We start from the raw sequence: 16,037 nt of genomic DNA on the forward strand, positions 1-16,037 counted from the left end.
GATCCTTTGTGGTGCTATGTCTTTCCCACCTTTGATAGGGAAGACTTTATAAATCTTTAACCAAAGCACAGTTATGAGATTTTATCATGTACACTGAAATATAAAATAGAACGATACAACAATTTCTTATTGCTGTGCACTGGTACTAAATAAAATTGCACTGCCATTACATTGCAGAAGCATACACATAGTGGATGAAACTTTCAGGCCTTTCATGCCGGCGGAATCTTCGGGTCCCGCCAATGGTGCAACCCCACCACAGTTTTCCCTGTGGCGAGGGTGTATTCAACAGGAAACCCCATTGACAATGGCAGCACCAGAAAATCCCGCCGCCGGCCAATGGTGGGCCACCTCTGCAACCACAAAAAACCCGGCACGTTGCACAGAAAATCCCACCCATTTATTTAGTTGGTTCAAATTGCATTTTTTTGGATCCTGCTTGGAATGCTCCTTAGTCATGGTTGAGTTTGGTTCTCTTTTTCCATGTGACCCATTGGACTTTGCAACGTAAAGTTTTACAAGACATAGCATTTCATAGAATCCCAACAGTGCAGAAGGAGGCCATTTAGTCCATCGAGTCTGCACCAACTCTCTCTGACAGAGTACCTTACCCAGTTCCTTTCCCCCACCCTATACTTGTAACCCCAGAGATTTACCATGGATAATCCACCTAACCTAGACATCTTCGGACACTAAAGGGCAACTTAACATAGCCAATCCACCTAACATGCACATCTTTGGACTGTGGGAGGAAACTGGAGTTTGCGCCTCTGCCAGCATTCCGGCAGACGGCGAGAGTGGGCTGAAGATCCAAACCATTGGATCAAGTGCAGAAAGGGGCCATCTGGCCCATCAAATCTGCATCAACTCTTCGAAAGAGCATTCCACCCAGGCACCTCTCCTCTGTCCTATCCCCATAACCTTGTGCATTTACCATGGTTAATCCACCTGACCTACACGTCTTTAGATGATGATAAAGGGTAATTTAGCATAGCCAATCCACCTAACCTGCACATATTTGGGCTGTGGGAGGAAACTGGAGCACCCAAAGGGAATCCATGCAGACATGGGGAGAATGTGCAAACTCCATGTAGACAATTACCCAAGGCTGGAATTGAACACGGGTACCTGGCGCTGTAAGGCAATAGTGCTAACCACTGTGCCAAACTGCCGCCCTTGTGAGCCAGTGCTTCGGAAACCTCATGTTCTGCTATGCCAAGACCATGACAGTTTGTCACGTGTCTAACTGTTTCTCATGCTCATTGTCTCTGGATATGTCAGATAATTTATGCATTAGACCTTCACAGGATAGCCTTAGATCCCAAACCTCCAACCAAATTGGAAATGCTGAATGCTTCAATTGTTCACTGCAGCTTTGGAGATGCGCTGTCTTATCTTGGGATCACATGTTGACATAAAAATTCAAATCATTAATAGCTTGACAACCAATAATAAAGCCATGCCTGCCTTCAATTTAGTTTCTAGAATAGGTTGCAGAAAACTGCAGAATTCTGTCGTGGCCTGTCCAGTGAATCAGAGGAAAAATTAATCCTCAAGAACATGGGGTTAGGACTGGGTGGAGGGTGAAAATTATTGATGTTTTAGAGCGGGAGCACAAAGCAGCTCCAATGTGCCTACTTCCATGATTAATGGGATGTGTTTGGATGCCATGAGAAACTTATTGATATTAGGAATTTCCTGGTTGGTTGCTGTGGGCTACCTATTATGGCAACTAATGTCCTTAGGCGATGTTAATGAGGTAATTAATGTTGTTTTTAACTTGGCACCAAGTCTTAGTTGAGTATCTCTGGTTTCTTGGGGCTCGAGAAACTGACAAGGGAGGTGAGTTTGAGGAGTGCTTCAGGTGATCGCTTAAACTTGTCATTGCCTCATCTGAATAAATTCTAACTTTTATTATGGTTATTGTCACAGCTGCCTCCAGCAAATATCTGGCAGAGAGCACTTGTCAATTTGAAATCTTCAAACCTAAGATCCAGAAGAGGAGCGCTTTGGATGTGTTCAATAGCATTTAGAAAGAGGAAAACCATCACTATCTACAAGAACAAGAATGTGCTGTAATGGAATTAGCAATGCACAGGGGAAAGCTTTTCAGGAGGAGGAGGACAAAGTGATTCTTCATTCAACTTCAGATGAGGAGAATATAGACCCATTGCTAGACCAGCCACTTAGATCGCTGCCAGGGATGCCTCAATATTGCAGATGCACCAAGAGTGAGACATAAGTGAAAACCTCCCAGCTCCCACCCCAGCCCTATGCACAAAATCATCCTTTAACCAACGATCCACCAATTTTACATGCATCCAATGAATCCCATTATTCAGCAGCAAACAAGTGGAAGGGTGGAATAAAAACAGAAAATGCTGGAAATACTTAGCAAGTCTAGCAGCATCCCTGGAGAGAGAGACAGAATTAATGTTTCCGGTTGATGACCCTTAGTACCATTAGTTATAACCAAGGGATTTAACAGTTTTTGAGGAAGGCAAGAAAAGGGAGGAGAAGGGGAGGAAAGAACAAAAGGAAGATCAGTGATAGAGTGGAAGGCAAAAGAGATTAAATGACAAAATTGACTATAGTGCAAGGCAAAAAGAAATGCTAATGGGATATAAAGAAGCTAAGGATGTTTCAAGAGAAGGTGTCAAAAGATGAGGTGCTGTCCTTCGAGCATACATTGAGCTTCATTGGAACAATATAGGGGGCCAAGAGAAGAAAGGTGAGAGTGGAGCAGAGAATTAAGAGGACAGGCAACCAGAAACTTGGAAGACTGGATGGAGGAATTCTATCTCTGCTTTTGGTCTCCCTATTGTGGAAGAAACTGCATTGTGTATAGCAAATGCACCATACAAAATTGAAAGTAGTACAAGTAAGTTGCTGTCTCGGGACTAGGAAAGGGGTTCTGCTGAGGGAGTGAGCAGCTAGGGGCTAAATTAAAAAGCAGAACCTCAAAAGGCATTAATCTCTGCATTTTTACCTGAGCCATGATCAAATTGGTGCAGGGTAAATAAGGTTAGAGAAGGAATGTGTGGCTCAAAAATTGGTATGTGAGAAATGAGTTTTTGAATCATGGGGCACTGGCAGCCATTACTGGGGAAAGTGGGACAGTCGTCATCTGAGCCATAGTGAGACCAGTGCTCTGTTGAGTCGTATAATTAGGGTAGTAGAGAAAATGTTAAACTAAGTAGTGGAGTGAAGAGATCATGTGAGAGTAGGTGTGGTAAATTAGAGGGAAATAATGAGGTAATGGAGCACAGTAGTGATCTGGGTAGTAAAAATCACACTGTAGCAGGAATGGACAGAGAGATAGTATGCTCCAGCAGATAAGGCTGGAGATTGGAAAAATGGTAAAAAGACAGAGTTAACGATGCTGTATCTGAAGGCATGCAGCATTTGTAACAAAATGGATGCATTGTTATATAGAAATAAGTATGCATGACCTGATCAATACTACAGAGACTTGGCAACCAGGTGATCAAAGTTGGACCTGAATATTAAAGGGTATTTGACCTTTTGAAAATACAGAAAGCTGGGAAAAGATGGTGGGTAGCTCTGTTAATTAAGGATGTTCTTGATTCAATAGCTAGGAAGAGCAAGATGTAGAATCAATATGGATAAAAATAAGAAATAGGAGCAGTTTGTAAGCCCCCCTAATGGTGGTCACACTCTGGAGAGAGTATACAGGAAGAAATGAATGAGACGTGAAGGAAAGGTACTGTAATAATCCTTTAATCTGCATGTAGATTAGAGAAATCAGATTGACAAAGGCACCTGAAAAATGAGTTCATTGATGTATTCAGGACAGTTTCTTGGAGCAATAGGTTCAGGAGCCAACCAGGGACATACATTCTAGACCTGGTAATGTACAATGAGACAAAATTAATCAATAACCTCATGGAAAAGGAAACTCTAGGTGACAGTATTCATAACATGATAGACTATAACATTCAGTTTCAAGGGGAGAAGTGTGGTCTAAGACCAGCTTTGTAAACCTAAATAAACATAATTATAAATGTATGAAGACAGGGCTGGCTAAAGTTAACTGAAAAACTAGGTCAAAAGGTAGGACAGTAGAGATGCAGTGGCAGACTTGTAAGGAGATATTTAACTCTTAGCAAAGGTTTATCCCAGTGAGCAGGAAAGACTCTGAGAAGGGTGCATCATCCATGGCAAAATATGAAAATTAAGTGTGGTTACTTGGCCACAAAAAGGTAGTCAAATATGTGATATTCAATTGTCTTATAAAAATATCGAGATAAGGTACAGCATGGACTGGAGGCAGCTAGTTACACAAGTCCCTCGCGGTAAGGCTAAACTCGCGAAAGCCTGTGCTACTGATAACATGACTCGCACATGCTGAAGACATCAGTACATACATTCAAATAGGAAGATGCTTACTGTAACACTCTACAACACATCTCCCCACTTAATTTCAGTCCCCCTGTAAGGGCAGAAACATAATGAAACTTGTAATTCAACAATACATCATGAGCTTTGCAACAACGCCGTAATCTATGCAGTACCACTGGTGACTCCATAGGCATTGGTGAAGCTAGTTTCAGTGTAGCTGGACCTGTGGGTGTAAGAGTAGGTTGAGTATCTGTGCATGAATGTCCCTCATCCCCTTCAGGAGGAGTATCCACTGGATGCCCTTGTAGATCAGGAACCATCGAACATCCACAGCAGCACTTCCTTCTACCGTGTTATCGTGGCATAGACAAATGTGATCCTGTTGTCTACGAATGACTCTTCCATTGGTCAATTTCACCACCAAAATAACTGGACCCTGGACTCTAACCATCAACACTCTGGGAGGAGCACATGATTTACCACTGACCAGAACCTTAACTGAACCAGCTAGAAAAATACTCTGGCTACAAGAGCAAATTAGAGACCCCAAATTCTGCAGTAAATAATTCGCTCCTGACATCCCAAAGCCATCTACAAGGCGCAATTTAGGAGTGTGATGGAATATTCCTCATTTGGCCAAATGAGTGCAGCTACAACAAGCCTCATGAAGTTCAACAGTATCCAGGACAAAAATTCTATTTGATCAACAGCCCACTCTTCTACACTTGTGCACATTGGTAATGGTGTCTACAAAAGTCAATGCAGAACCTCACCCTGGCGCCTTTTACAGCACTTTGCAAAGCCATAGCCTTTACTACCTGAAAATATGTGTACAACAGGCGCTAGGGAACACCCCCTGCAAGTTCTCTCCAACTGCATAGAATCTATAAGCTGAGTGCAGCTGCAAGTTGATGTGATAGAGAAAAAGGCATGAGGGGCTTAAAGCATAGGATTTATTTGAATCAGAAAATATACTCACTTTTCCTGACCTGGTTAGCTCATTAAATTGCTTTCTACATTTATCCAAGACCTGGACACATCACTCCTGCTGCTCTCCTCCTCACTATGCTTTCTTGGTGAGCACAGCAGGCATCATGGGGAATAATAGGTGAGATTCTCCCAAAAAATTCTAAGTGTCGAATTCTCGTAAAAACGAGTAAATCCTGCTGTTTCTTTCAGTGGGACTTTCAACATGAATCTCCCACACTTTGTGCACTGCAGAGTGCACTAGCGTGAATATCATTAAAAATTGGTGGGTGGAGTCTGTTCCCATTGGAGAGGCCGGCAGCATAGTGCTGAGCAGGCCACTGCGTGTCTGCTGATCTGTCATGGCGGAGATCAGCGCATGCCCAGTAACCCTGCACTGCTGGCTTCCCAATTGCTGGCCAGCTCGATCGCTGGCCAGTCCCGCAACCCCCTCATCGCTGGCTGTGCAACCCAACCCACCCCCTTCTGGCCCTGCCCCCTGGCACTGCGATGCCTGGTGGGCAGTGCCAAGGTTCCTCCTGGGCATTTCCACTTTTCCCCTTGGGCAGGGCCAGGCTGGCACTGCCAAGCTCACAATGCCTAGGAGTCACTCCCTTACCCTGACCTCGTGGGGGGCCTCAATGTCCCCCTTCACTCCAGCGAGGTCAGGCTGCCAGCTCCCCAATAGTGGGGAGCTATTGTAAACCCAGCTGGAATGAAACACTCCTGGTTGGGGGGGGAGAGGTGGAGAGAGAGACTCTAACGGTCCCGGAGACCTCATTCCCGGGCCTGCTAATTATATTTAAATCAGCATTTAAATAACTTATGCAACTCTGAGCCAATTTCTGGCATGGAGCTGACAGCACCAGAAATCCAGCGGCCGGAGACATGCAGAGGCCGTGATGCCCAACAGGAAGCCCACTACACAGCCTCCACCCGAGTCTCCCAACCCGCCAGTGGACTAGAAGAATCACCCCCAGTACGTCTTCTGCTCCTGACTGCGCACAGCAGTGGTTCCAGCAAGGCATAATTAAATCCAAATCCTTTCCTTGTTCTATGTTCAACATCCATCCTGAACGTCTGAAATTTCCATTTATGGACTCATCATGCAAATGTTTCAGAGCTTGGAGATAAAAAATCTGGTATAATTTGAGTTAAGAGATTCTGGCCCACTCAGTTGACTTTTGGGTTTCCCTCACAAGCTGCCTTTGTGCAGATCGCCTCAGTCATGTGAAATTTGAATGCCTCAATCTATATATACAGTTGCGAATCAATGGCAAGGTCTGGGCTAAGGTGGAAAGATACTTAGCTTTTGTGCCTACACTGATCCTGCTCTCCCCACTCCAAACATAGAGAGATGCTCAGTGGGATAACCAGAAGTGTTATGTAGATTGGGTACAATTTCAGTTGCCTTGGTAAATACCTACAGATGAGAGAAGAATTACAGCTTTAGGAAGAATCATCAAGCTCTAGTTCTGAGTGTTAAGTGGGTTCATGGTAAGGTGTGTTGCTTTCCTGCTGCTCCAGAGAGCAAGCCCAGGCTTTTTTTAACTCTTGGACCTCGTTAACATGCTGCTGATTGACACATCTGAGTTGAAATGACTGCCAGCAGGGGGACAGTGACTGCTTATAAGCTTGGTGGAACAGGTCCAAGGAGGATCTTGCTGTGGGAGAAAAAGTAGTGTGAAGTCCAGAGAAGCATTCCTGATAATCTTGGCAACACAAAGTAAAATAGCTAACTTACCATTTTGGGGCGCATCATTTCCTGGTCGATATTTTTTTCTGCCTGGTGGGAAATCCACATTGCTTAACTGCTTAGCCTATTTTAAGATTTTAACAGGACTGGATCCTAATTTTAAAAATTTAGCTTTGTACAGATGACTTAGCTGCCCTTCCATGTGAGTCATGTGATGTAGTGACACATCTGATTTCCAAAAGGACAGCATCATTCTTCATGTTATGGATAAGTAGGGTATCTACTGTATAAAAGCAAGCTACAAATGATGTGGGGTGGTGGGCACTTGAGACGTGAAGTGCCATTGTTCCCACTGAGCCCATGCAAGTGAAATAATCTCCCACTTACCCTACATATTCTTGCCAAGGTTGTGTAGAAGATTTAAATTTTTATTCAGGAGTGTAACACTCCAATTTTAACAACCTGCCTAGCGCAGTGGGAGGGATTTCAGTTTGATGCTCGTTTTACACCCCGCCCGACTTGATGTTCCAATGACCTGGCAGGTTAGTTTAAAATTACCCCCAAGCATCTTTACAGATCTTTCTTTGAAAAAATGGATATAAATATAATGAAACAACATTATGTTTCTTCTTAATCTTTTTGGCATATTTTCTCTTTATTTTGAACATTATGTAGAAGCTTACATAACTAGTGTAGCTTCCAGATTCTGAAGGTTGGATTACCTATTTATTTTTGTTAAGTAGCATAAGGACACTGCATTTGGAAATAGTCAATTATTCTTTGCACAGTGATCTAATAATTATATATTGCTGCAGTAGCTTTAGTACAGTATCCCTTTGCCCTTTGCAGGGAGAGTGAATTACCTTTTTTGTGTTGAGCAACAACAAAAAACCCTCTAAAACTGAACCATATGGAAAGTTACTGGTAGTTCCTCTCCTCTTCATGGTATTGTATTTAGTATTGTAGTAGATCAGCAAAAATGCAGGAACTGCATTCATCTGCTGTGGAAATAAAAATATGCCTGTTAGCAATATTGCATGCAGGATGTATTACAACAATTAAAACCAGATGTGGAGAGCTGATCACTTTGAATTTAGAACTGGTAAATTATGTGCAGCTGTCAGGATTAAAGGTGCTCATTGCATAAATTTCATACACTTCTACTATTTAAAAAATGAAAAATAAACAGTATTATTGGGATTAAAAATGCGTGAAAGAAATACCACAACATTTCTAATCCTTCTCGTAAATAATATGCGATATTTGTGTCATTCCTGGTTGATTTATGCAGAGTAGGACCTTTTCCAGCTTTAAACCCCTCTAAAGCTGAAGGAATCGAGTTCTCTAATAAACCAGTTCTGGTTGGAGCAGTGGGTTTGGCTTAAACTGATGACTTTTGCCAATAGGCTGGAGGTTAGCTGGGTGTCTCGACAAACCGGAGGGAGTCTGCAAAATCTCCCTACCAAGTGACCTGACTGGCATTCTTTATTACACAGTCCTTGAATAGCAAAGCCACTGCAAATGGCAGTTCCACAGTCTGTGTGAGAATGCTTCTCCACCTCTTGCTGAGTACCCCACAGGGCCTCGACAAGCAGTTTCTATTTAATGCAGAAGCCAGACTTTCCTTGTTAAAAGGACATTGAAAATACTTCCCTGTTTCTGCTACAGTGGTTATTAGATACAAACAATTCTAGTTAAAGGTAAGTGTTTTTTAATTTTACATCTTGTATGTACGGAATAATTTACATTGTTGCTTCAAATGTTGAATTTCACCGCTGTAATACTTGAAGATTTTTCTGAAGCTACTTGATCCTAAGCAATGTGGTGCTGCAGAATGCAAAGTAGAAGTTGTCTTTCAAAATCCTTTCCATTAAGATGTAATCTATCTTGCTTTTTAATTTTATTGCTTCTGCTTGTCTTTTGGCATATTAAATTACTGCAGCTAGAGTTGTATAATGGCAATTGTAACATCATTTGCAGTGGGCCCGTGTAACTAATTGGATCACACCATGGAAGCAGATTGGTTTTTTATTAATTTTTTGAGTTACTGCACATATTACATGTTCATTAAAAGTGGGTGCATGCATCTAGTTTTTATATTCATCTCAAGTTTTTACAAAAAATGAGCACATTTGATAAACATATGTGTGGCATTCTAGACACAACTAACCTTTTTCTTTTTTGGGTCAACATGGATCTCTAACGGGAAGCTGAATCTGTGGGAGTCTGAGGTTTATTTAAGCTTCTGAGCAGAGCTGTGTATGTCAATTCAGCTGTTGTTAGGATTTAAGAGAAATGACAGAATGCAAATGGTGAACCTTCTGACACCTGGTATTGCAGTAGGTTAAAGTTTTCTTAAGTCGTTTCACAAAATCTCTTGTATATTCTGTTGCTAATGATCTTTTTAACTGTTTAATCTCAGCAATGTTCTACGTTTTATAATAAATGCTGCGCGAGTGGTGTCAGCAAGGTCAAACTTTAGAGAGCTAACATTGAAGAGGGCAGGAACATTAGCAGTGTATAATCAGCATTTTTATTTGCTCTGTAAACTGAACTAATTAAAGTGCTTTAATGTTAACATTGGTCTATCTTAATTGGGTTTAATTTTATCTTTTGTTAGTATTTATCAACATAGCTTGTTTGCAAAAAGCAAAGTTGCCTGCATGTGAACAGATGTTCTGTCCGAATGTCTAGTAGAGTTAGGAAATATATTATTGGCCTGTTGTATTCCATTTATACAGCCAGTGTGCTTTCTGCAGTAGATTTGCTATGTACTACTCATAGAAATGCTTTGTGTCTTTACAACCCTGAGAAGGAATTATGAAATGGCAGTGGTTTATATTCACAGAACAGATTGATGGTTAATATGTGGTTTGAGAATTTCTTATATAAGCTACAAGACATTTTGCTTCTGAATTATTTTGTTTCTATTGTTTGATTAATAACTTTCAGAAATGTAACATTAAAAAAGCGAATTAACAGCTTTTCAATACAGTTCATATCTTAGTTCTTCAAGGCTAGCATTTATTGTCATGCATTTTTAGATTGTTCAAGAAGCCAGCATCATTCAGACTTGATTATGTTACCCAACCTATAAGGAAACCAACAAAAACATCATGAAGTGGTTTCATTAATAGAAATTAATAATCATATTTGTACAGGGGTGATTGTTGAAAAGAATATAGCACAAATTAAAATATTTCATCTTTCACTAGATGCAAAAAACTAGATGAGTAATCAGAATATTGCTGCAGCATGACTTGTTTTGCCTTCAGCCATTGTCTGCTATAACATCTGAGTTCAACCAAATGCTTTGACTTCAGAAACATGATAACACTGCTGGTCTCAGCAGTAATTTAACTCACGTAGATGTGAATAGTTTGATACTTCTCCATGGTTCAAAGGGGTAGTATGACAAAAAATAACTGACTAGTAGACCGAAAGATTTTTGCATCTAGTGAAAGATGAAATATTTTAATTTGTGCTATATTCTTTTCAACAATGAAAAACACTTATCATATCCAGTTAATCATCTAGGACGCCTTAAGGCCAGTGTTCTGTTTCTCTGATTGTGGACTCAGAAGGCACATGTCCTTGAAGCATACAAGGGAGAACAGAGATACACTGCTGTAAGTTTTAAGACTCCTGAGACAATCAACTTCAATTTAGATAACTATAATTACATCCTAACAGAGTGTGTGTGTGTGTGTGTGTGTAATTGTAAATCAAATTTTCATCATTTAAGCAGTATAATGGTAAAGATTTTTGTTGTATTTCAGTAGTCTTCTAGTCGCACAATGAATCTGCAGTGTAAAACATCTGTTTTGATATATAATTTGATATGGAATGGGTCAGACAAATATAGATATTAAAATTAAACATGATAACTGCTAAAAAGATCATTTTTGCTGTATGGAATAAGCCTTTTATCTCTGTTCTGCGAAGCTCTGTGGATAAAGATCTGCATTTCAATTTGTAAAAAAAAAAATTGAATATGTATTTGGCATAGTATATTCCTTGTTAGTGAATAATTCATGGCTTCACTATTTCTAAAGTCTATGAATGCTCACACTAAGTGTAAGCGGTTGTGTCTGAAAGACAATTGTCGCTAAGCATTGTAATAGTGCACCAAACAGTGTCTTGCAAGCCACTGCCTTTATCCAATTGTGCTGAATGGTTGATTGGTGATACACATTGGATAATTTTGTGATTTTTGTTTTGTTTTTCATTTAGCTATTAATTCAACAGTTTCAAGAAGTACACTTTGTTTCATTTATGCTTCTTTTCAACTAGTTGTATTGGGAAAAAACAGTATTTGTTACTCTTATTTCCAAGCTTCAGTTAAATCCCATGATTACAGCAAAAACACAAATCCCAAAAACAAAGGAAAATCCCACAAAGTTTATTTTTTAAATTATACATTCAAGCCATGTCCATAATCAAATTATTGCTTTTATATATCATACATATTGGTTGACTTAACTACAGTATAAGGCCAGTCTGATTGATTTGCTTACAAAATACTTTAAATTTGCTCATTGGAAACCATGACCCTGATATTTACAGTGAGGATACAGGGGTGCACGATAGTGGGAAGAAACCCAGAGAAGCTAGAGATGTGGAGATCCTGTCGAATTTAATAGCAGAACCTCAATTTTTTTCTGTTTCCAACCGGCAGACAGCCAGATTCTCAAGTGAGGGATTATGCCCAACAATCACAAGAGAGAAATGGAGGCTTGGGTGGTGAGAAGAGGTCGGGCATGATCAATATCAGTAGAGGCTCTATTGAGCAGAAGGGAGGCCTAAAGCTCCTTTGATGAGTTGGCTGTATCTGTGGACCTCAAAGCGATATATAAATATACATACTTGCAGAAGCCTGATTAAGTTGGGTTTCCAATTACACTGTTGAAGCCTGATTATAATGAAAGGTGTCTCACTTCTTTAAGATGGGACACATGGATGCATGCTGCTGCTGTAACAAATGGCAGCAGGTTTGTACATACCCGAATGGCAACACATTCCTGGAATTTTACTTTTGAATTCCTTGCTCTCCTATCTATTTTGAAGGGACTATTATTTGGACCCATGTATCTGTGATATGAGATGATGATACATTCTCTATTGTGTTCATGAACCATCCATTTCCCAATATACCCAAGATCATATCATCTAACTGTGAACCTGAATTTTGTTGCAGTTATGAAGTGCACCTTCTGTGTGCGCTTTTCTCTTTTTCACAATTGGAATCAGGAAACAGTCAAATTTGCTCTGGAATCTACTCTATCATACTGTGACCTAGACTTGTAGGTCTACTTTTTGTGGTGTATGATTTGGGTACCAGAATGGTGCGTTCTTTACATGATGAAATGTGGTTGCTGGAGAGAGAACTTCAGTTGGCTGTACTCTTGCGATGTAAATGTTTCTTTGGTTTAGTTAACAGGTATGTGCGATATCGCAGGTAATCAAGTAAATACACGTCAGTAAACCACAAGTGCACAGAATATTCCTTTGATTAAAAGCATAAATTGTTCTTGATAGCATGCATTTGCTATTAGTCTTATTCACATTTCTGATCCTCTACCGTTGTTGTACTGCTGCCATCGATGCACCTTTAATGCCAGTCCCAGCTTTAACTGTAGAACCACACATGAATGAGATGTTATCAGGAGCGAATCCATGAGCCACTTTGGAAGGTGCTTTGCCAAGGACAACATCACTGTCCAACTAAATTGATAAAAAGTAAATGTTGTATTTTTTTGGCGGCTGCACATCTTTTCCAAGACATTTGGGAAGGGCTCTGGCCATAAAGTTAAAATTATGAATATGATTTTTAAGCATTACTGATGACATGTAGAATAACAGAGATTAATTCATATTACAAACAATGGTCAGTGCTTTGATACTCCCTATTATGAATTCTAAGCAACCTCTTCCCTGATCCCCCGGCATCTGACCACCATTTTCAAAAAACTCAAAATAACAGCAGACATCTTGAAGTCTAATACTCCTTGATTTTTTGTAGCTGGTATTAATTTTTAACTTCATGACGTTAGCAACAAGCTTTAATATCTTTTTCAAATTTAGCTTAGCTGTCATATAAAAAGAGAAGCCATTCTTGCTACTTCAGCTTTGTACAGCAAACCATAATTATAGTGCCAGTGCTATGAAAGTGCCTGAATATGGCAGAAGAGTACTTATGTGCATCTCATGGGGAAATAATTGCTGGTATGCTGGCTGATGACGTGGCATCTGTGGAAATCTGATTTTCATTTCCACAGTCGGTAGACCACACAGAGTTACACACCTTTCACCACCCATTTTGAAATGTAGCCATTAGAAATTTCTGGAAGATATCTGTCAATTACAGTTTTAAAAAAGTTGTATTTTTATAATGAGTTAAAGTGCCTGGTACTGCTAAGGTTTAGTTGACTCCTTTAGTGAATAGATTTTGTTTTCAGCAAATTGCAGCAAACAGTTCTGGGTGAAATTAGCTTTTGGAATATTTGTGTGGAAATATTTTAAAGATAGTTTTATTTAAACTACTGAATTCATTGATTTTATGCATTCCTAATTCATGGCATGCCACACAACTCTGAAAAGATCGCATAAATGTGAAATAGTGAGGAAAAAATAAATATAGAGCGGAATTCTCCATTTTTGAGGCTATGTGTGATGGTGAGCGACTCTGGCACTTTTCCCGCTGGCCAGAATGGCAGTTCCTGTGCCAGATTGCACTTGGAACCACATTAATTATGCAAATGCAAGTTCCCCTTCAAATCTCCTGATGGGCAGGGTACGAAGGCCCCAGCGCCACATTTAAATATCAATCCAGCACATTCATTTCACTCTTTCCAGCCCACCTGTCTTCACTAGCGAGTGACTGTGCATTATGTGAGCAGCTCAGAGGGAAAAGGCCAGCAGCCTCAAGAAGAGGTTTGTTAAATGTTTCAACCACCCTCTCCCCAAACCCATCACCTGTGGGATGCCCATGCCCCATTTAGACCTCGACCCACCGCTCCTGGGGAGTCTTGGTGCATTCCCTTCCAGTAAATAGTGTGATAGTCTTTTGACTTCCCGTTTTGTTAACTTTTAATGCAGCCTTGTCCAGGTCTAACTTCCCTCCCCTTGGCCTTCCCTCAGCCTTCCATTGATCATCTTCTTTATCCACTTCCCTGCCGCTCTGCCTGCAATTGCGATTCCTTGCCCTTTTCTCTTTTCCTTTCACAATGCCCCCCTTGTCTTTGTCCGGCAACCCCACTCCCTGGCCTCACCTTGCACTCCATTCCCAGTTAAACTTCGGACCTTTTTTGTAGTGGCTGCGTGAGTCCCGCAATCTAGATGAACACTGGTATGTGGCACCGGGGGAGGGAGATCCCTATACTCCCCAACCCCTGCTGTAATGATCCAAGGTGGTGACACAGGAGGGTCCATGCGTCCAGCAGCACGGTGTAGTCCATGAAGATCAGCTCTGCTTGAAGATGGAGGACACAAAGTGGTCTTCCCCAGCAAAGGAGTGTACCGCGCATCAGAAGCAGCATGGCACTATGGTAGAAAAGCTTTGTTGCACGCAGCCTGAAGTCTCTTATGAACTGAGAACCGCCTTTTGCACACTACTTTTCAGCAGTTGGATTTTAGACTGACATGCTTTCACTAAGATTGGAAGACCTGGTAGGATACCAGTGGCCAGCTGTTTTAATGAGCATTCATGAGATGGGAATGAATGCAAATAGAATTCATGTCACCAGCCAGTGGGAGGATTGATCCGCCATTGGGAGAATTGCAACATTATTGTACGCCAGCAGGCTTCTGACTTTGTGGCCAATTTTACCAACCCCTGCTGCTCACACTAGATTCTCCGCTCCCGCCAGCCACCAAACTAGCCGCTGGCGGGATGGGAGTATTCTGCCCATAGGCTTTACTGGGCTTGGGACATTTTGTTGCATTCTATATTTCTGCCAAAAAAACTTGTAGGAATTATGAAGCAGAACCAGCTTCTTACAGTGGTTTGAATGTCATCATTGTTACTATAGTTCAGAGAAATAATTAAATACATCTCAATCACTATTAACCAGATATTTGCATCAAATTGTAGAATTATTTTAAAACATCATGCCCGTGTGTATTGACTACTAAAATGTTATTTGGATCAGCTCAAAATGGACAACCTTGAAGACATTTTTTTTATTGTGCATCAATTTCTAAGGTTTAAAAAGTGGCCATTTTGTTTTGGAGGTCGGGGAAACCGCATAGAGCTGTCTGGCTTCATTAGGAATCTACAACCAATAAAAATTATAGATTTCAGGCAGTAGAATTTTCAAATCCATCAAATACAGGCAGAAATTGAACTCAACATGTGTTATTTAAATAGCAATAGTGGTCATGTAAATGTTATTTAAAACTACTCATTTTAAAATATCATTGCTCATTCATGTGAGCAGTTATGATGGAACTCCCTTTAAAAGTGAATCGTAAAGAATAATAACTCTCTATCCCAATTCAAAACAGTGCAGTTAAATATGCAAATATATTTGTGCCTAATTCTGTTTTAGTACTTCTGAATTCAGAAAGATGAATGACTAAGAATGGTGGTTTGTCCAATCACATTTGCTATATTACATTATGTGGTAAGGTCATCAGTATTTGTGTGAAATAAATTTTCACTTTCTTCCTTTTATAATGAAAAAAATATTATTTGGTTTTCCTTGATAAGTTTAACCAATAAAGAACCAAATCATACAGACCAAGCAGTTCCATGTTTCATCTCTGGTCAATGTTGAGTTGGTGATCTCACCTAGGGCAGCAGGGGGTTGCTAAAATTGGCCACAACACTGTTGGATTAGGGAAATTAGCCACAGTTGATTGCTATCCAGCAACCCTACTGGAAGTGAGTGTGTGGGTGTGTTAGGTTAGTACAGCATTAGGCTTAGTTCTATTCCCTGTAATCAAATAGCCTGTGGTTAGTATCAAACTTTGCAGATGCATGATGGTCATTTGGCTGAGGTATGTGAGGGTG

At 40.5% G+C, this 16,037-nt stretch overlaps 1 protein-coding gene across 2 annotated transcripts in view; it reads left to right on the forward strand.

Annotated features, from left to right (window-relative positions):
• prickle2b (prickle homolog 2b) overlaps positions 1–16,037 on the forward strand; it is a 244,455-nt gene that overhangs the window by 97,062 nt on the left and 131,356 nt on the right. The window contains exon 1 of one of the 2 annotated variants that reach the window (XM_078209507.1): positions 8,539–8,724. The exons of the other annotated variant lie outside the window; for it this stretch is intronic. The gene's annotated coding sequence lies outside the window, so the exon portion shown is untranslated. Of the gene's footprint in view, positions 1–8,538; positions 8,725–16,037 lie in introns of those variants that run through there. 2 annotated transcript variants of the gene reach the window in all.

The sequence above is a fragment of the Mustelus asterias genome, chromosome 3 (assembly GCF_964213995.1).
Source record: "Mustelus asterias chromosome 3, sMusAst1.hap1.1, whole genome shotgun sequence".
Lineage (NCBI taxonomy): Eukaryota > Metazoa > Chordata > Chondrichthyes > Carcharhiniformes > Triakidae > Mustelus > Mustelus asterias.